The following is a 21,651-nucleotide window of genomic DNA, read 5'->3' as shown; positions in this document are numbered from 1 at the left end:
TCTCTGCCTTTTCTAAATCCAGCTTGAACATCTGGAATTTCATGGTTCACGTACTGTCGAGGCCTGGCTTGGAGAATCTTGAGCATTACTTTGTTAGCATGTGAGATGAGTACAATTGTGTGGTAGTTTGAGCATTCTTTGGCATTGCCTTTCTTTGGGATTGGAATAAAGACTGACCTTTTCCAGTCCTGTGGCCACTGCTGAGTTTTCCAAATTTGCTGGCATATTGAGTGCAGCACTTTCACAGCATCACCTTTTAGGATTTGAAATAGCTCAACTGGAATTTCATCACCTCCACTAGCTTTGTTCGTAGTGATGTTTCCTAAGGCCTACGTGACTTCACATTCTAGGATATCTGGCTCTAGGTGAGTGATCACACCATTGTAGTTTCTGGGTCATGAAGATCCTTTTTGTATAGTTCTTCTGTGTATTCCTGCCACCTCTTCTTAATATCTTCTGCTTCAGTTAGGTCCATACCATTTCTGTCCTTTATTGTGCCCATCTTTGCATGAAATGTTCCCCTGCTAATTCTAATTTTCTTGAAGAGATCTCTAGTCTTTCCCATTTTATTGTTTTCCTCTATTTCTTTGCATTGATCACTGAGGAAGGCTTTTTTTTCTCTCCTTGCTATGCTTTGGAACTTTGCATTCAAATGGGTATATCTTTCCATTTCTCCTTTGCCTTTCACTTCTCTTCTTTTCACAGCTATTCATAAGACCTCCTCAGACAACCTTTTTGCCTTTTTGCATTTCTTTTTCTTGGGGATGGTCTTGATCACTGCCTCCTGTATAATGTCATAAAGCTCTGTCCGTAGTTCATCAGGCACTCTGTCTATCAGATCTAAGCCCTTGAATCTATTTGTCACTTCCACTGTATAATCGTAAGGGATTTAATTTAGGTCATACCTGAATGGTCTAGTGGTTTTCCCCACTTTCTTCAATTTAAGTCTGAATTTGGAAATAAGGAGTTCATGATCTGAGCCACAGTCAGCTCCCGGTCTTGTTTTTGCTGACTGTATAGAGTTTTTCCATCTTTGGCTACAAAGAATATAATCAATGTGACTTCAGTATTGACCATCTGGTGATGTCCATGTGTGGAGTCTTCTCTTGTGTTGTTGTAAGAGGGTGTTTGCTATGACCAGTGCATTCTCTTGGCAAAACTCTGTTAGCCTTTGCCCTGCTTCAGTTTGTACTCTAAGGACAAATTTGCCTATTACTCCAGATATCTCTTGACTTCCTATTTTTGCATTTCAGTTCCCTATGATGAAAGGGACATCTCTTTTGGGTGTTAGTTCTAGAAGGTCTTTTAGGTCTTCATAGAACTGTTCAACTTCAGCTTCTTCAGCATTACTGAAGGGGCATAGACTTGGATTACCGTGATATTGAATGGTTTGCCTTGGAAATGAACAGAGATCATTCTGTCATTTTTGAGATTGCATCCAAGTACTGCATTTTGGATTCTTTTGTTGACTATGATGGCTACTCCATTTCTTCTAAGGGATTCTTGCTCACAGTAGTAGATATAATGGTCACCTGAGTTAAATTCACCCATTCCAGTCCATTTTAGTTTGCTGATTCCTAAAATGTCGACCTTCACTCTTGCCATCTTCTGTTTGACCACTTCCAATTTGCCTTGATTCATGGACCTAACCTCTAGGTTCCTATGCAATATTGCTCTTTACAGCATTGGACTTTACTTCTATCACCAGCCACATCTACAACTGGGTATTATTTTTGCCTTGGCTCTGTCTCTTCATTCTTTCTGGAGTTATTTCTCAGAAATACCTCAAGAAATGTATTAAATGCCTTTCAGGGCTTCTCAGGTGGTGCCAGTTGTACAGAACCCACCTGCCAATGCAGTAGATATAAGAGACGCAGGATCAATCCCTGGGTTGGGACGATCCCTGGGAGGAGGGCATGGCAACCTGCTCCAGTATTTTTGCCTGGATAATCCCATGGACAAAGGAACCTGGTAGGCTACAGTCCATAGGGTTGCAAAGAGTCAGACACAACTGAAGTGACTGAGCACACACATACACACAAAATGTCTTTAAAGAGAAGGAAATGTGAAGGGAAACAGACATATCTCTTGTTTCACAGATTGCATGTGTATATAATATATATACACTTAAAAGTTGCATTGTATTTTGTTTATCCAGAGTGAAAAAATGTTCACGGTGACTAGCATTTCAACACTGGAAGTCTATCAACATGCAGAAGGGTAGTTGTAGAAATTAGGACTCCACTCAATCTCTGCTGAGTACCAGGACCTCTCTTTCCACTCAGAAGAGACTTGACCAATTCTGAGGACTTCTCCACCATTCACAAAGAAGACATATTGCTTTGCCTCAGAATTTCTTTTTTCTTTAAATTGAAATATATTTGACATATGACATTATGTAAATTTAAGGTGTACAGCATGTTGATTTAATACATTTATGTACTATAATTAATATGGCTGCCATTGTAGCAACAATTAGCACTTACATCACATAATTACTCTTTCTTTTTTAGTGCCTGAAATGATTAAATTCCAGCCTCTTCAAAAGTTTGATAACTTCTACACAGTTGGTCTTCCTTCCTTCTATTATTGAACTGCCTGGAAAGAAGGATCCTTCTATTTGTCACAAGACTCAGCAGCAGAGCTCAGGCCCTCCCTGCCCACTCCTCCAGTTCTGTACTAAAGCTGGCCCTTACCGGCCAGATGCTACACCTCTCTTCCCAACCATGCATTCGGTGGCATCATGGTGGTAGCATGAAAGTGCCATGGTAGAAGTATTTACACTAAGGAAAATACCAAAAGGTACAAATCAGAGTTTTTGTTTGTTTTCTAGAGAGCCAGTTATTAAACACTTACCCGAATAACACTGCCCCAATCCAACTACAAAGTCTGTTACCTATATTGCCTAGTTGGTCAGTTGTGTCCAACTCTTTGTGACCCCAGGGACTGCAGCCTACGAGGCTCCTCAGTCCATGGGATTCTCCAGGCAAGAACACTGGAGTGGGCTGCCATTTCCTTCTCCAATGTTACCTATATTAAGTTCAAATAATTTTAAAAGTACAGTATATGGAGAGTTTTTAATTACCAGCCCTTCTTTAACTCAGGGGCTTCCCTGGTGGCTCAGTGGTAAAGAATCCTTCTGCCAATGCAGGAGACTTGGATTCGATCCCTGGGTTGGGAAGATTGCCTGGAGGAAGAAATGGCAACCCACTCCAATATTCTTGCCTGGGAAACCCCATGGACAGAGAAGCCTGGCGGGTTATAGTCCATGGGGTTACAAAGAGTCAGACATGACTTAGCGACTAAACAACAGCAACAACTTCTTTAACTCTGCTTCTCACAAATTTCCAAGGGTTCCATAAATCAACCTTTAGCCTATATTCTCTGTTCATGATAATTTAACAATAAAATTATGATCCTATGCCAGAAACTTTTAAAGAAATCCTTAGGCATTGATAACCAAGAAAACCATCCAACCCACCAAACTACCGACCACACATATGATTCACAATGCTGTTTTCCCGATGCTTAGACCAGATAGAGATTTGGTAATGAGAGCAACGGTCTTCCAGGAAAACAGCTTCCTTCCCCTGCCCTCCTCCAAGGGTATGAGCATCTTAAAAGAGAGGAGGTGAAATGTTGCTTTTAAAGACAGCTTCGCCTCAGTCACTGGATAGAAGTCCCAAAACAGGAAGAATTAGTACTACTTCTTGCAATCTCATTGCTCATCTTGACAGAGTAAAAGACTTAGAACTGTTAAAATACGTGCCACTATTACCTTACTTAATATATAGCCAAGTGTTTTGCACTTAATCATACTGTTTTAATACTTGCCTTTATGTAATAGCTCTTAATTTTTTTATTTGCCGAATGACCTAGAACCATAGCTACAGAAATTATTAATTTTGAACTGCTATTCCATACCAGCCTTGGTACCATGCTTTTATGAAATCCAGCTTTCTGGGATTTATTTTAGATAAATCCCCCTATATGCTGTGCTTAGTCACTCAGTCATGTCCAACTCTTTGTGACCCCATGGACTGCAGCCCGCCACTCCCCTCTGTCCATGGGGATTCTCCAGGCAAGAATACTGGAGTGGGTTGCCACGCCCTTCTCCAGGGAATCTTCCCAATCCAAGTCTCCCACATTGCAGGCAGATTCTTTACCATCTGAGCCACAAGGGAAGCCTATGTGCTTTATCAAGGTCTGGCTTATGGGGAACAAAGAAGAAAGCTGATTCATTTTCATTTATGTAGTCAGCCATACAGTTCAATCACACAGAATTTTCACTAGGTATGGGTTAAGCTAATCTTTACTTCCACATGAAAACTTGCAAAAATGAAACTGCCCTTCAAGCAAAATAAGTATCAACTGAAAAACAATATTTAGATAGTGAAGTGTGAGACATTACATAAACATGATGGCAGATAGATTTTATAACACAAATATTCAATTGTAATAGCACTGAATATATTACTACTCACAGAAAGATAATCTAAATAATAATCAATGTTTGATATCAGTTAATATGCTTAACTTACTAACTCACTAGAAACAATATCTGCCTCCATGGCTTCCATCCAAACAAGCACCGTGGCATGTGTCTTTGCTACTGTATAACATTAAAAGACAAGTACATGATCAGGAGGGTTTTAATTCATCAAATTTTTCCGAGTGCATACTGTGTTAGTTATTCTAGCATAGTTCTAGGTATCGGTTCTCTTCTGCTTGCTTCCGTTTTCCATTTTCTCAGGAAGCAAGGTCATCAACTGAGAGTGAGGATAAGGAAGGGGATGTTGGAGAAAGCAGAGAGAAGGTATGAAATAGTTGTCAGTAGGTGTGAGGGAAAGGATGGATGGGGAAACATAGTAGTATGATTATGAGGCAGCACTGAGGGTTCACTTGAGGTCAGAGGTCATGACTTTAGTGTCATTTTCTGTAGCCACATTTTGGCGGTGTGTATGCGGGCAGAATAGGCAAACCAGAACGAGGTTTTGCCAAGTGAATATGAGGAAGTGACAAAGGGCAACAAAAAGAACGTGTGCCGGGAAATGATTATGATGTTTGACTCTGGAACTTAAGCTGAGTAGAGGGAAGTGAGGACGAATGGGGATGAGGATATGGTGGAAACAGCGTAGGCTTGCTAGTCCTGTTGGAGTCAGGATACTAGAGGGATGAGAGGCGGAGTTAACACTGAGGTAACTACTAAGTTCCTGTTTTTATGAATACATAGTAACTAAATAGCTTGTTTTTCTTCCTCATTGTCTCCAGTATCTAGCACAAGGTATGGTATACCATCTATATACTGAATACAAATGTTGACTGAACAAACTGTTGGTCATATTATTGAGTAATACCAAGTATGTAAAGAACAAATACACTGATGGATGTTCACTATTCCCTGAACTAGATTCAGCAGATATTCTCTTTGTTTTGTTTTAATCTTCAAGGTTTCCTGGCTTTATGGTTTGGCAAATATTTAACTAAGATCTGATAATGTACCAAAATGTGTACACCTTAAGCAGTTAATATACTTAATGGCCAAATTACATCATATAGAAATGTAGAAAATTGGAAACATCGACTAAAATAATTATACAAATAAACATAGGCCTCTAAAGATAGGTCACGAACCCAATAAAACTACTTTAAGAAATTTTGAATCTACGGTTATTAAGTCCTCAAGTAAAAAAGGACAAAAAGTAAAAAAACAAAGTAAAAGGACACATTCATATTCTTATTCTTAACCAAAGTTCAGTTCAGTCGCTAAGTTGCGTCCGACTCTTTGTGACGCCATGGACTGCAGCATGCCAGGCTTCCCTGTCCATCACCAACTCCCGGAGCTTACTTAAACTCATGTCCATCGACTCAGTGATGCCATCCAACCATCTCATCCTCTGTTGTCCCCTTCTCCTCCCGCCTTCAATCTTTCCCAGCATCAGGGTCTTTTCCAATGAGTCAGTTCTTTGCATCAGGTGCCCAAAGTATTGGAGTTTCAGCTTTAGCATCAGTCCTTCCAATGAATATTCAGGACTGATTTCCTTTAGGATGGACCGGTTGGATCTCCTTGCAGTCCAAGGGACTCTCAAGAGTCTTCTCCAACACCACAGTTCAAAAGCAAAGTTAGATAGCAATTAATCAAAGATTTTAAAAATGAATCATCTTTTCTAGGGAAGGCAGTCCTAACTTTTTGCCAAACAATTTAAAATGCATCTTCACTAAAAGAATCTCTTGATGGATGAAAATTAAAACCATGACAATCTACCCTGGCATTCTCAGGGTGTCTAAAAAGTCTGAAAACAGACAAATAAAATTTCTTCATGTGCTACTTTGGTGCTCCAAGGATCAATGTCTTCATTTTTTTTTCTTATGCACCAAAATAATGCATGTGATAAGTGGACATGTGAAACAGTGGCACAATCTAAAAGGGTAAAATATCTCTGGAAACAATACCTGAGCTCCACCAAAATCCAATATTTCTTTCTTCCATCATCCATGATATCTCAGAAATATGGCAGTTTCCAGCATCTTTTGTGTGTGACCATGTGACTAAGTTCTCCATCCATGGCATGTGAGAAGCAGAGTGCATAAGACCATGAGTATGCTTCTCTCTGACCTAATTTCTTCTTACCACTAATTGGAACTTCAGGGTGGTAGTAACTGAAGTTACACCTTACAGATGACCAGACAGTGCCCTAGGGGATGGCAGAGCAACCACTGGAAGGGACCCGTGTCCCAGAGTGACTATGAGGAGCAAAGACTCCCCGATGAACTGAACTATTACCATCAGAACTGTCACATGAAAGAGAAATATTTCATTCTTTAAGCTGCTGAATGGTTGGCTCTCTCTGATACAGGATTTAAGCTTTACCCTGACATATGGTTGTAGTGGTTTAAGTCACTCAGTCACATCTGAATCGTGACTCCATGAACTGCAGCCCAGCAGGCTCCTCTGTCCATGGGATTTCCGGGCAAGAATACTGGAGTGGGTTGCTATTTCCTGCTCTAGAGGATCTTCGCGACCCAAAGATCAAATCTGAGTCTGTGGCATCTCTTGCACTGCAGGTGGATTCTTCATCACTCAGCCATTGGGGAAGCCCCGACACATACAAATGCCAAATGAAATAGCATCAACACATAGCTGCTAGCTACATTATGAATTCATAAATGGCACCTTTTCTGAACTAAATTCAGCTTACAACCAACGAGGAGAGAGGATTCCCCTGTTTCCAAGGAAGAAGAAGAATGACATTATGAAGTGTGTCAAGACCAACACTGTGAAATTACAGAGTGTGTGTATGTGTGTGTCTGTGTGTGTGTGTGCGCGCACATGCCCATGCTAAGTCGTGTCTGATTCTTTGCAATCCCATGGACTGTAGCCCATCAGGTTCCTCTGTCCATGGAATTTTCTAGGCAAGAATATTGGAATGGGTTGCCATTTCCTACACCAGGGGATCTTCCCAAAGCAGGAACTGAACCTTCATCTCCTTCATTGTCAGGGAGATTCTTACCACTGTGCCACCTGGGAAGCCGAATGAAATTACAGGTTTACTCAAGCTGCACCTAAGGCTTTCTCTTGCCTTGGAATGGGTTTTGGAGCACTCGTCATTGAAAATGAATTTAAGAACATGAGATTAAAAGTTAATATGGAAGATATGGCTCCAATGACACCACAGTACAATTATTAAAATGAGCATAGAATCTAAAATGCCATTGTTCAATAAATGAAGCAGTACTGTTTTATCCACTGCAATTTAATTTATTCAGTATTTGTTTCACGCAGTTTGAAAGATACTCCTACAAGGAGTCATTTGTGTTTTAAAGCGGTATTTTCCAGGATGAACAAACACAGAGTTCACATTTTCTGTTTTACCTTACCAGTGAAAAGGCAGGAGAGTTGGTGTGAGAGAAACAATGCGTTTTATTCATGCAGGTAGTCGATTCCAACCAAAATCATTTGTCAGGGCTCTTTTGGTTGTTTATGTAAAATTCAACATAAACCAGCTTAAACACAAAAAGGGAATTCATTGGCTCATAATTGAAATGATGGAAATGGCAGGGATGCTTGGCTCTAAGACTTTTTCTCCTCTTCCCTCATCTGCTTGCCTCTGCTTGTCTTTATTCACTCCTGCTACAGAGGTTTCCTAACACAGAGAGGTATACTGCCTCTGAGAGCCCCTGATTCCCATCCTGTCACCTTTCAGATGCAGGAAGCAAGCAGGACACGTCCCTGCTGGCTCCAACAGAAAGGTACTGGGAGGGCTCTGATAGACCTCACTTTGGTCACATGTGAGTCCCTGGGCCAATCACTGTGGGAAGGAGGTTTGGACATCTGATTGGTGGGGATCTGGTCACACGTGAGCCTCTGGATGGAGGGCTATAGAAAAGAGAATTTCAGAGTTTTAAAATCTCTTTGTAACATCTTTTTCTTTGTGCTTTGGAAAATAAGAGTGGGTTTGGAATGTTTAAACAACACTCTAGCTGCTTGCTTATCTAAATTAAGTTTTAATCCTAATTAACTGACTTATTTTCCACACTGCTGACCATCCAATAACAACAGTACTGGGACTAATTAATTGCACTTCATTTCAAAAAACACTTTTCTATTAGGAGCCCAGGTTTATGGTTTGGTTATTCTATATTCCTGTGAGATTAGCAAACTTGGAAAGAAAATGAAATGGCTCAAGTTTTAAATATACGTATACTGCATAAGATGTTAACTTGTGGATAAAGCCCAGCTCACCTAAACCTGTCATTTAGAAAGTATTTATTGTATAGGAAAGTTGTGAAGAAATAGGGAAGACATAAGCCCTGCTTGAAAGGTTTACATAATACCTCTGGAAGTCATTGCAATAGGGCATCATGGTTATTAAAACTGCACACTGCTTCCTGGAGCGGCAAAGAGAGGTAACTTTGGCTGCATGTTACAATCCACAATTCAGTTTGGCATAGCATCTTGCACAAAAGTGTATCCCAAACCACTTTACAGAAGTGAAATTCCCATTCTCAAGCCAATATATGCTATACATTACAGAGCAGCTGTGTGCAAACATTGCCTCATGGAAAAAAAGAAAACACCTAAGACATTAGATCATGAGATGGAAATCCAAAGAAAATCTTAGGCAGCACTGATCACTAAGGCAGGAAACAGGGAGAAGAGGAAAGAATGACAAGAAAGGGAACAGGTTAATTTGCAAGTTTTAGAAATGGATCTGTGATAAGCTAAAGACACATCACATGCCTTTTCTCCCAGAAAAAATTGAGATTGACATAATCTTTTATATTATCCAAAGGAAGTTGGATAAACATAAAAGCAGCAGAAGTTAAATAAATGTAAAAAGTAAGAAGTGAGAGCTAACAAACATTTATAGTGGTGTAATTACACAGGATTAGTAATCTTAACTAATATGGGATAAAAGCAATACAATGATGTATTTGAGCTAACTTGAATTATAGAAACAGAGAAGGCAATGGCAACCCACTCCAGTACTCTTGCGTGGAAAATCCCATGGATGGAGGAGCCTGGTAGGCTGCAGTCCATGGGGTTGCGAAGAGTCAGACACGACTGAGCGACTTCACTTTCACTTTTCACTCTCATGCATTGGAGAAGGAAATGGCAACCCATTCCAGTGTTCTCGCCTGGAGAATCCCAGGGATGGGGGAGCCTGGTGGGCTGTCATCTATGGGGTCGCACAGAGTCGGACACGACTGAAGCGACTTAGCAGCAGCAGCAGCAGAACTATAGTAAACTATTATCTAGAAAGGTTAGGGGATGAGATGTACTGTTAAAACTAATTTCATAAGCATATACATTGCACATAGTTGTGTATTTAAAAATAAATCGAATTTTATAAAATATTACTAATAATACTAAGATAAACTACATACTTTTAGAATCTCACTAGGTTTTAAGAAACCATAAAATATCAATTTTTTTTTAATTTTTGAGTACTAGAGTACCAGTTAATGGGGAATTGTAATATTTAACAATTGGCAATAGAGAGTCAGCTGAACTTAAACTGGATTCCCAATATAAAATCTTGCTTTTAAGTCTAAATTTTTTAAGTGAAAATTACTCCCAAGTATATACAAGTACAAAAAATTTGACTATGTTTCCCATCATTTAAATAACAATAAAAGATGTTTTTAAAATTCAAATTCTCCATTTTGGATGTTTATTTGAAGCTTAAGTTGCTATTTCAAGTATCATCCACAGAGCAAATTAATCTATATACTCTGTGTGTGACAAATATCATTCTAGTTACATAAACTCCAAGATTATCCATTTAACAGGGATTTATATAACTCAGTAAAAGCTATGCACTTCTTTTAAAGTGATGTACTTTTGAGTACTGAAGTTTTCCACATAAAAATATGATTAACTCTGTATCTTGCGTAAGTTATTCATGTTTGGCATCTCCTCACTTTAATTTGGCAAGTATCCCATTTTACATGACTCATATAACACTATATATGAAAATGGAATAAATTAAATCTAATATGCATTATTTCCCCAAATGTTAAGGAATAGTGGATACTCAGTTCAGTTGTAAATGAATTTGGTATCACTGGCCTTTAAGGGACACTGAAGATAATGCAGTTTATCACTGATTTTGGCAGCTGAACAGGGTTTAGCAATGACTGATTATATATGTGTCAGGGGAACAACAGAGGATGAGATGGTTGGATGGCATCACTGACTCAGTGGACATGAGCTTGAGCAAGCTCTGGGAGATGGTGAAGAACAGGGAAGCCTGGCATGCTGCAGTCCATGGGGTCACAAATAGTTGGACACGAGTGAGTGACTGAACAGCAACGTGTGTGTGTATACATATATATATATATATATATATATATATATGAAAATTCCCACCAGACTAGGTATAATTAAAGTTTTTCCTTTATCTTCTTAAATGCACAGTATTTTTCTTTAAGCCCATGCTATCTGGAAAAAAATCATTATATCTTAAAAGGAAAAACAACCTTTCAGGAATTTTTGTACTGTCATATATCTCAAGAGGGTTTCCCTGATAACTCAGTAAAGAATCTGCCTGTAATGTAGGAGACGAAGGTTTGATCCCTGGGTTGGGAAGACCCCTTGGATGAGGAAATGGCAACCCACTCCAGTATTCTTACCTAGAGAATTCCATGGACAGAGGAGCCTGGTGGGCTGCAGTCCATGGGGTCGCAAAGAGTCGGACATGACTGAGCAACTAACACACACACATATCTAAAGAATGATGACAGAATAAAGTATCCTCCCCTGCACCTTCCATTCCCTCATATGCTCACTCTACAAGGAACAGCAGTATAACAGAGTGGTTAATGGTGTCAGAGCCAGAGTCAGGATGATCATCTTGGTTTAGCAGTTCCTTTAATCTGCGTGATGGAGGTAAAAACTGTACTGACTTCAGCACTCAGCACAGTGCCTGGCATATCACAAGCATGGGGTGAGTAGTGGCCACTCTTACCATTGCTGTTACTATTTGTAACTCTGAGATGTCTTAGAGAACACTGAGAAGTTTTCCAGAGACTATGGTGAGGAGGGTTCTCACTGCTGATGTCTTCCTCCCCAGTCCCAGCCTCATCTCAGAGTCCAAACATTCCAGCAGTGGAGGCTTGAAAATGATTCTTCAGCCTGTGCAGGCTCTACTCTGGTGGCTGCTCTCTCAATTATTTGCTTCTCTAAGGAGGGAAGCATCAGGTAATAGAAAAAGACACACACACACACACACACACACACACACACACACACAGGGCTCTGAAGACCTCGGTTTGAGTTGCATATCAAGTTTCACAGAACACTTATTCCAGGGGTTCTGTGGATGGACTTTGGAATGAGGAAGGTGTCCATGACCTCCCAGAAATTATGTGCCAAGTTTTTATTTTAATGTTCAATTTTATAGCAAGAGAAGCCTGTGACTTTCAACAATTTCTCCAAAGATTTTTCATCCTTAAAATGATTAAGAACCTCTCACTGAGTTTCAATATCCTCCTCTGTAAAATGGAAATAAAAATAATAGTCCTAATAGCCCATCAGGGTTGTCCTGAGGACTCCTCTAAAGAGAGTATGAAAGCACACTGTAAGATATCACCATACAAGCATTTGTTCTTTCTAACTTTGCTGTCACTATTTTTTAAATCAGTTTGTGCTACCATTTCTGATGACACGGTGTCATCCATTCAAAATCTTCCATGTATTTTTTGAAAGCCATGTCATAGCTTGCCCAAGCAGTAAGCGCTGAAAAGAAGATTGAGGCACTACCTCCAGAAAATAGTCTACAGATGTGCCTTATTCAGTTCACATAGTGTTCTTTTTTAAAATGAATTGGGTTGTCAACATTTACCTATCAGAAGCTTTCACACATAAGAAAATCCGACTTCCAGGTGATTTGAGAAACTGAAATATCTGGCAGCACTGAATCGTCTTTCTGCAAGGCTGCAAGTGGCTGGAGCTGAGTACAGGCACATGTGTCACCACCTCATACCACTCCCAGAGTTGAATCTGGCTCTTCTGTTCCTCTCTTTGGACTGACTGGCCACATCATAAGTGTCCCTAAGCTTTAGATGTTGACTCTAAATCTTAACCAAGCATAACCATTCTGCTTTGAAAATATATAAGGTGCCTCCTGCTCCCTTTATTGTTCTTATAAAGTCCTTTCAAATTTCAAGTATAGAATAGTCAGGATAGACATTCAGGTAGTTGAGGACAAAATGTCTATAATTTCCAAACATACTGCTTTTTCTATTAGTGAATTCTTGTCCTTTGAAAGAATGGGCTCTAACAGGAATATTGAAGGGCAAGACCCATGACATGATAAAAGATTCAAAAAAAACAGGCAAGTGATGCAACTGAGGAAAAGCCATTTTAGCCAAGGGGAAGTTTGGACCATGACTCATAATTTGGCCATACACAAGTCAATAGGCACAGAGAAATAGATTGTTGACATATCATTTGGGAAAACTCAAAGTGAATTAACAACTCAGAGAACCTCCTAGTTTTATTCTGAGTGAAAATGTTACTTTTTAAAATAAGATAGGATAGTGTTTTTCTCAAACTTCATAGGTTACAAGAGATTGTATAAGGCTGACTTTTCTCTGAAACTTATGAGGAGGAAGAGCGCCTATAAAAATTGAACATGCATAGTGAAAAATGAAGGGTTGAGAAGTCCTTGATTTTCTTTTCTCCAATCAAATGTTCTCTCATGTTATTAAGGACCCCCAAATAATGATGTGTGGATCACAATAAACTGTGGAAAATTCTGGAAGAGATGGGAATACCAGACCATCTGACCTGTCTCTTGAGAAACCTGTATGCAGGTCAGGAAGCAACAGTTCGAACTGGACATGGAACAACAGACTGCTTCCAAATAGGAAAAGGAGTACGTCAATGCTGTATATTGTCACCCTGCTTATTTAACTTATATGCAGAGTACATCATGAGAAACGCTGGGCTAGAAGAAACACAAGCTGGAATCAAGATTGCCGGGAGAAATATCAATAACCTCAGATATGCAGATGACATCACCCTTACGGCAGAAAGTGAAGAAGAACTAAAGAGCCTCTTGATGAAGGTGAAAGAGGAGAGTGAAAAAGTTGGCTTAAAGCTCAACGTTCAGAAAACTAAGATCATGGCATATGGTCCTATCACTTCATGGGAAATAGATGGGGAAACAGTGGAAACAGTGTCAGACTTTATTTTTGGGGGCTCCAGAATCACTGCTGATGGTGACTGCAGCCATGAAATTAAAAGACGCTTACTTCTTGGAAGGAAGGTTATGGCCAACCTAGATAGCATATTTAAAAGCAGAGACATTACTTTGCCAACAAAAGTCCGTCTAGTCAAGGCTAGGGTTTTTCCAGTGGTCATGTATGGATGTGAGAGTTGGACGGTGAAGAAAGCTGAGCGACGAAGAATTGATGCTTTTGAACTGTGGTATTGGAGAAGACTCTTGAGAGTCCCTTGGACTGCAAGGAGATCCAATCAATCCATCCTAAAAGAGATCAATCCTGGGTGTTCATTGGAAGGTCTGATGTTGAAGCTGAAACTCCAATACTTTGGCCACCTCACGCGAAGGGTTGACTCATTGGAAAAGACCCTAATGCTGGGTAGGATTGGGGGCGGGAGGAGAAGGGGACGACAGAGGATGAGATGGTTGGATGGCATCATCGACTCGATGGACATGGGTTTGGGTAGACTCTGGGAGTTGGTGATGGACAGAGAGGCCTGGCATGCTGCAATTCATGGGGTCGCAAAGAGTCGGACACAACTGAGCGACTGAACTGAACCTAACTGAACTGAAATAATGATGCTATGGGTTATAATAAAGAAGAAAAAATGACAACAGGAAATTCACTTAGATATGGTTAGAATGGACTCCTTTCCAGAACAGTTCTTAAGCTCTAGTTCAAGATTATTGGCTCTAAAGAACACTCGATTTTTTAAAAAATTGCTGATACTGGCATTTTCATTCAAATGAAGATTACATCAATCAGTTTGACCTGTGAAAGATTTCAAGATTTATATAGTCATTACCAAAGTAAAATTTATGCTGGATCATGTTCTACTTAATACATAGTAGATGCTTCAGCAAAAGTGATGATATGGTATAACAGAGGCTGTCCATTCCATCTGTATAGACCATAGGAAGTTTTTCTAAACCTAATTGCAGGGGCCATTTGGGTTAGAGCAAGGGTGCACTGTAAATCTTCCATTCTTGGAGGGCCAACATTCTCAATGCATCTGAACCAATATTCCTGCTATGAAACTGTGTAAGCTAGATTCTGAGCCACTATAGTAAAATGCCCCTCAATAAATCTGTTTTCACAAGAAGTTTGCCCACTCATGCATCCCAAAGCTGTTGTAATCTTCATTGTTGAGGCTGATCTAACAGCAGGAACATTATTCTATTTCTTGACATGTTTAAAGTTCTCTAATGAATAAAGCTAACAGCTTATGGCTGCTTCCACTGTCATTTGATTACCCCGGAGGGATTTTCTTTTTCTTTTTTTTTTGTCTTTAAAATGGCCTCCTAGTTTGTTTTTAACTACCTTGTGTGCAGAGGTCTGAAGGGGAAAGCAGATCAAAGATCAGTGTGCAACATAAAAAGCAGCTGTAGTTAATTAAAGGCAAATGAAGGACATCTGACCAGATTCTTTATGAGCCGCCTCGTCACACATTCAACAGTCTATAATCTCTGTGACCTCGTCCCTTGGTCCTGAACTGTCGCCAAACCTGAGAAATGGATATGTCTCAAATTATATACAAATGGAAAAATGAGAGGAATGTTCAGGGTGTGGCTTAAGAAAGAGGAAGTAATATGGAAGAAGAATGCAAATGGAAGTGAAGTTAACTGAAATACGCAGAAGTCACTTGAGTTTCCATTGGGAAAGCAGAGAATCTTTCCCCCATTAAAAATAAACTGGTTTGTTGCAAAGAGGTAGTGGTAGATAAGTCAGATTATAAAAGATAATATTTGACATGTGATAGCTATTCTGCTATGATCTGAAAGAAAATGAACTAACAACACTCTGATACTTAAATTTAAAAAAGTGTAAATGAGGAGTTAAATTTTTTTAAAAATTACTGTTGTTCTGGGTTTTTTAAATGTTATTAAATCTAAATCGGTCAAGTAGAACAATAACTTTCTATAATTTTGAAAGCAATGTATATTCACTCTAAATACTCAGAAAATCCCAGAGACATGGAAGAAAAATGAAATTCTCCCCAAACACAGTCTCTGGGAGAATTTCATTATAATTTATATTTAAATCAAGAGAAAAAAATTGAATACTACTAATAAAAAACTGCAGTAAAGTTGCACAGTACCTATGTTTGTAGATGGCCAACATGGCTACAAAGCATGGATGACGGAGTGAAACTTTGGGTTCTGGCAAGCCATTAACCTCTACCAACACTAGAAAAATGGCTGTGAGGGTCTGCATTGATCCCTTAAAAGTCCATCTCCAGCACAGATAAAAGAAAAGCCACTTTATCCTCTATAATCCCCAAAATGATTGGATAGCTTTTAGGTCTGCCTGTTAGCATACCATGCGATAGGCCCAGAATGGCAAGCTTCACACCCTGACTCCCACTTTCTCTCAACTGAAGATTAAAGATCATAGAGAAAATGTCTACTTCATAGTACTACATAAAGAAATGTGTTGTTGTTTGGTCATTAAGTTGTGTCTGACTCTTTGCGACCCCATGGACTGTAGCCTGCCAGGTTTCTCTGTCCATGGGATTTCCCAGGCAAGAGTACTGGAGTGAGTACTGGAGTATTGCCATTTTCCTCTCCAGTGGATCTTCCCAACCCAGGGACTGAACCTGAGTCTTCTGAATTGGCAGGCGAATTCTTTACCTCTGAGCCACCAGGAAAGCCCATGTGAAGAAGAGATCATATCTCCGGGAATGCATTCAAAATTGCAAAGTATTATTTATTAACTATTATTAATAGTAATTAAAGTGTGGTGGAAGACACTAAAAATGAATAAGAACTTACCTTCTAGGAATTTTTATCATGTATCTAGAGGTACAATATATAAACAAATAAAATATTAGTTAAAATTTGCACATAGGTTCAACTTACAATGTGCCAGGTTCAACTTACAGTGTGCCAGATAATCATGGTGGATTCATGTCAATGTATGGCAAAACAAATAAAAAATAAATAAATAAATAAATAAAATAAATAAAAATAAAAATGATGGTGGGAAAGCACAAGGCATTAATGGGGAATGTGAGGAAAGATGAATTAGAAAGCATTCCAGGGAAAGGATAGAAGACTATAAATGAGAGAAAAAAGCAAGGTTCCAGGAAACAAAAGGATTTCAGTATGCATAGTCCTGTCCAACAGAACTTTCTGCAATGATGGAAATATTTTATAATCTGGGTTGCTGAGTGTGGTAGCCACTAGCTTCATGTAGCTACCGAGCACATGAAATGTGGCTAGTAAGACTGAAGAAATGACATTCTGTTTCTACTTACTTTTAATTAATTTAAATCTAAATAGCCATACATTGGTCACAGATACACTGAATAGTGTGGGATAGAGCATGGAGTGAAGGTCCTGTGAAACTCAGATGGACAATTATATGGAGGATAAAGAGGAGAGTTATATAGGAGATACATAGGAATTATATAGGAAATTACTAGATACCAGAGGATCTTCCAGCTATGTTAGAGTATTAAATTTATCCTAAGGAACATGAGAAGCCAGTGAAAAGATTTAAGAGGGGTGGCAACTAACATGATCAATTTATTGCTTTCCTCAAACTACAGGCAAAAAAACAGATCAGGGTTGAGATGATGGTTTACCTAGGAGGCAAGGTACCAGGGAAAAGGCTAGTGGATAACCCAAGCAAGAGATGTCATGACACAAAATGGTAGAAATAGAGGGACTTGAGGGACATTTGAGAGGTGGAGGAAAGGATGGATTAGTGGTAGAGGAATGGATATATGAGGCTTAAGAATGGAAGATGGAGGGACTTCCCTGGTAGTCCAGTGTTTAAGAATCTGCCTGCCAATGCAGGGGACACAGGTTCGATCATTAGTCCAGGAACTAAGATTTCACCTGCCTGTGGGGCAATTAAGCCTGTGCACCACAAATACTGAAGCTGGTGCACCCTAGAGTCTATGCTCTGCAACAAGAGAAGCCACAGCAATGAGTAGCCTCCACTCACTGCAACTAGAGAAAGCCAGCACACAGCAACGAAGACCTTGCCACAACAAAGACCCAGAACAGCCATAAATAAATAAACAAGTAAAACACCAACAACTATTATTTTTTTAAAAAAGAATGGTAGATGGTGGTGCCATGATTTGGAGACAAATCCAGGTAGAGACACATTGAGTGAGGGGTCTGCTAGGCATCCAAACGGGATGATACACATTTGGGAGGCATGTAAACGCGAATGGAAGCCATGGGAGGGAATCCAACCATCCAGAGTGAGTCTGAAAGTGAGAAGAGGAGCCTAGGACAAAACCCCAACAATACCAATACCCTGATGTGATTCTTCTCCTTGAAGTCAGTTGCCTATTCATTCCTATATACTGTAGTGAACCATATTACTCTGCACTTGTGAGTCTTTTAAATAAAAACCCTAACTCACTCTCAGCACTCCATAGCTCTCTCTCAACAGGTTGAGATTCTTTCTCCCCCAAATCCCCCTTTTAGGACACACTGACATATGAAAAGTATTATCCTAAATTTATTTTTTTTTTCATTCAGAACACAACTACAGATTGAAAAAAAGTAAATCCCCAAAAAAGAAAAAAAAAAGTGAACACTAATGTGAAAATAAAATAATTACTAGTAAAAGAAAAAAAATTACTAGTAAAAAAAGACTATATTCTTCATAGTTAAGCCATGTTTTAAAAGAAGCTAATAATATATTTATCAAAAAGAAAATCCACAAAAAACTAGTGAAATATGAATAAAATCTTGAATTTAGTTAATAGTGATGCACTAGTGTTGATTTCTTAGTTGTACTCTGGTAAGGTAATAACTTTAGGGATATATGGGCCTGTAGTATCTTTGAAGTTTTCTATAAACCTAAAATTATTCTAAAATTAAAATTTTATTTAAAAAATAAAATAAAATCCACAAGTGTTTCTCTCTCCTGTAAACTTATTATCAAGCAAAATGTCCAGTGTCCTTCCCATATCTGGCGAGCCATCAAATAAAGCACATCGATTTTTAAAAGTGGAAGCACACCCAGCGGCAACCCGGGTGTGTGCAGTGATGCTCGGCATGCGCAAATGGAGGGGTGGGGCTCTGCCATAGCAGCTTCGTTCCTGGTGTGTTCACAGTGGGCAGGGCTCTGCCTATACAAGCTCTGGGAGCCCACAGGCACCGACATGGTTGCCCACATGCTGAGATGGGGCTGAAATCTGAGCCGACAAGCCATCTCCCAGCAGCTGTGCTACTCCCAGATTTACGTGCCTCCCAGGGCTCTGTGAGCTCAGTGCCTGCCTGTGGGACATCTGAGCGGATTACGGTGCTCCTGTGGATGGGGCAGGTCCAGGTTAGTGGCTGTGGGCTTTGTCACTCTTGGAGGCAGAGCCGGGGTCCGGGCTGTAGTTGCAACAGCAGGTCCAGGCACTCAGCTATGGCTGTCCCAGTGTCTGACTTCAGCAGATCTGTGCCAACGAATCCATGCTGGTGGCATTGCAAGCATAGCACCTGTGGGACATCCAGGCTGATCGCCTGCATTCCCACAATTGAAGAGGGGCTGGGGGCAGTGACAACAACAATGTGTTTCTGAGTCCACACAAGAGGTGTCAGGCAACACCACAGAGTTCCTATGGAGGAGTACTCAGTAGTTCCTCTCCCAGCAAGAGAATTCCAATCCTGCCTACCTTACACCACAACTTGTAAACAGATCTGGGGGCTTCTACTCCAACAACTAGAGAGCAGACCCTGACCCCAACAGGACTGTGACAACCACAGAGGGAAGAGGAGCCCCCTCTGGATGTTTAGTGTAGGCTCTGGTCAGCACCACACCAGTCACAGCCCCCATCAATGGGACAATGGCTAGCACACACCGAGGAAAGACATGGCAGGCATCCATACTAAAAACTGCCCTCACACCAAAAATACTAGATTCAGGCAGACTATACATGGATGCTCCCACATAAAAACAGCCCTTCAGGACCACAGTAAATAACTGTTTCTCCTAAACATATACTTAGTATAAGTCTTGGGACTATTATGAGTCATTCTTATTTCAAGAACCCAACTGACATTATAAATAAATCATGACAGATCCCATGTTGGGCTATTTCATCTAGCAACCTCTTATTAAGCATTTAGTAACTATAGCGGTTTTGAGCATTATGTTGAACAGTTTGGACTTCACAGGTATGAGAAAAGAAGGCACCAGAGTGTTGGGAGATGAGGCATCATGTGGCAGTGATAGGATCTTATTCATGTTCTCAGAGAGAGAGCACTGGAAGCAGAATTAGGGCAGAGAGACTGGCCTCGTGAGCCTCCTGACTGGAGGTTTTTACATTAACTTGGATAAGAAAAGATTGATGCCTGAAACTGAGAAAGGGGTACGGTAGGGGGGATGGGGAGAAAGAAATCAATCAGAAAGATACTTAGAAGTTGATTTGGAAATTGAGAAATAATTCTGAGGTTATTATATGGGAGGATTGCATAGATGTTTTTGATCCCAGGAAGTATCTCTAAAGATATTAATTATTTCTCAGTCTCTATTTGTGGTACTCCCCTAGAGGTACCATGGAAGTGCTAAGCACTCATTAGTGACTGATTTTGGAATTATAGTTATTTCTTCACTAAACAGCCTGTTAAGAAGTTAATGATCTGTAAAACTCTTAACTGAACCAGGAAGAGTTCTTTAAATTAATTCTTTAAACCAAGGATCCTTTCATTGTATTTTCTATATTCTGATTTGCTTCTCTAAATAAATTGTATCTATCTCTCAGGGTGTATTTTCTATTCCCTGAACTGTGAAGAAATTTCATTAGTCGTTAATATGATCCAACGGAACTGAACTCAACCTGTTAGTTTTCTAAGTATCAACATATCAGATATTTTTAAAGCTCTAGTGTAAATAAATCAGTACAACATATAACATATTTTTAATGCTCTAGTGAAACTAAATCAGCAGCTGTCAGGAAGAGTCCTAAGATGATATTTCTTCTATACTCCTATTACTGCTACTACTAATGCTATTATTACTCCTTTTATAACTGCTACTATCATCACCATCACTACTAAAACTGGCTTACTTTAAGTGCTTTTATGTACCTGAAACTGCTGTATGAATTTTACATGTATTAATTCATTAACTCATTGCTGACTTACTAATACAACAGTACTCTGAAGACAGTAGGGCTATTTTCCCTATTTTATTAATGAGAAAATTGAGGCACAAGGAGGAGAAATAACTTGCCCAAAGTCACAAAGCTATTAAGGGGCAACCCAGTTGGAGACTGTTACTTTGATGGTCACCAATAACCACACCTCCAGGGATTCCTGCCCTGGTGGAATGCCCTCTAGCACTGATGCCAAGCTTGGTCACGTGACTTGCTTTGAACAATAAGGCATTACCTTGTGTTATGCAACGGGGGTCTGATAAGTGGCCTGCACATTGGTGTGGTGTTTGCTCAGCTGGTGTACTTCTTTTTGGGACTCAGCTGCCTTGTGCTGAAAAGCCCAGCTGCTTGGAAGATGATAGAGGCTTTCCAGTCCTAGCCAACAGCCTGAACCAACTGCCGGCAGTGTGAGGAAGTCATCTCAGCCACTGCACCCCAACCACCATCTGACTGTAACTGCACGAAATACTTCAATCAAGACCTGCAGCACCACCCATGTGAGTTCACACAACCCACTGAATTGTGAGAGATGATAACAATGGTTGTTTTAAGCTACTAAATCTTAGGGTGACTTTTTATACTGTAATAGACAAAGCAAAACCCAATCAAGTTTGGCTCCAAATCTGTGCTCTTAACCACTTTGCTATCCTGAGCTGAGTTCCTAAATAATCATTTAAAATATATAAATATATAAATATATACTTAAACACATAAATGTATATAATATATATTATATGTGTAAATAACTTGAGTATTTACTGTATGCTTATCATAATTACTTATTTAAAATCCACATTTATAAAATTTGT

The 21,651-nt window shown here is 39.7% G+C and overlaps 1 protein-coding gene and 1 long non-coding RNA gene across 11 annotated transcripts in view; both read right to left on the bottom strand.

The window, feature by feature from the left end:
* Window positions 1-21,651, bottom strand: part of SLC25A21 (solute carrier family 25 member 21) — a 516,014-nt gene that overhangs the window by 214,073 nt on the left and 280,290 nt on the right. The gene's annotated exons all lie outside the window — the stretch shown is intronic.
* On the bottom strand, window positions 697-4,586 carry LOC145528823 (uncharacterized). The gene is made up of 2 exons (XR_014070722.1): window positions 4,108-4,586; window positions 697-3,210 (listed from the first exon to the last, which is right to left on the bottom strand). It is a non-coding gene; the product is annotated as an uncharacterized LOC145528823 (long non-coding RNA).

Source organism: Giraffa tippelskirchi, chromosome 12 (genome assembly GCF_054371585.1).
Source record: "Giraffa tippelskirchi isolate mGirTip1 chromosome 12, T2T-mGirTip1v1.2.pri, whole genome shotgun sequence".
NCBI classification, from domain to species: Eukaryota; Metazoa; Chordata; class Mammalia; order Artiodactyla; family Giraffidae; genus Giraffa; species Giraffa tippelskirchi.
This window is presented reverse-complemented; position numbering and strand designations above follow the sequence as displayed.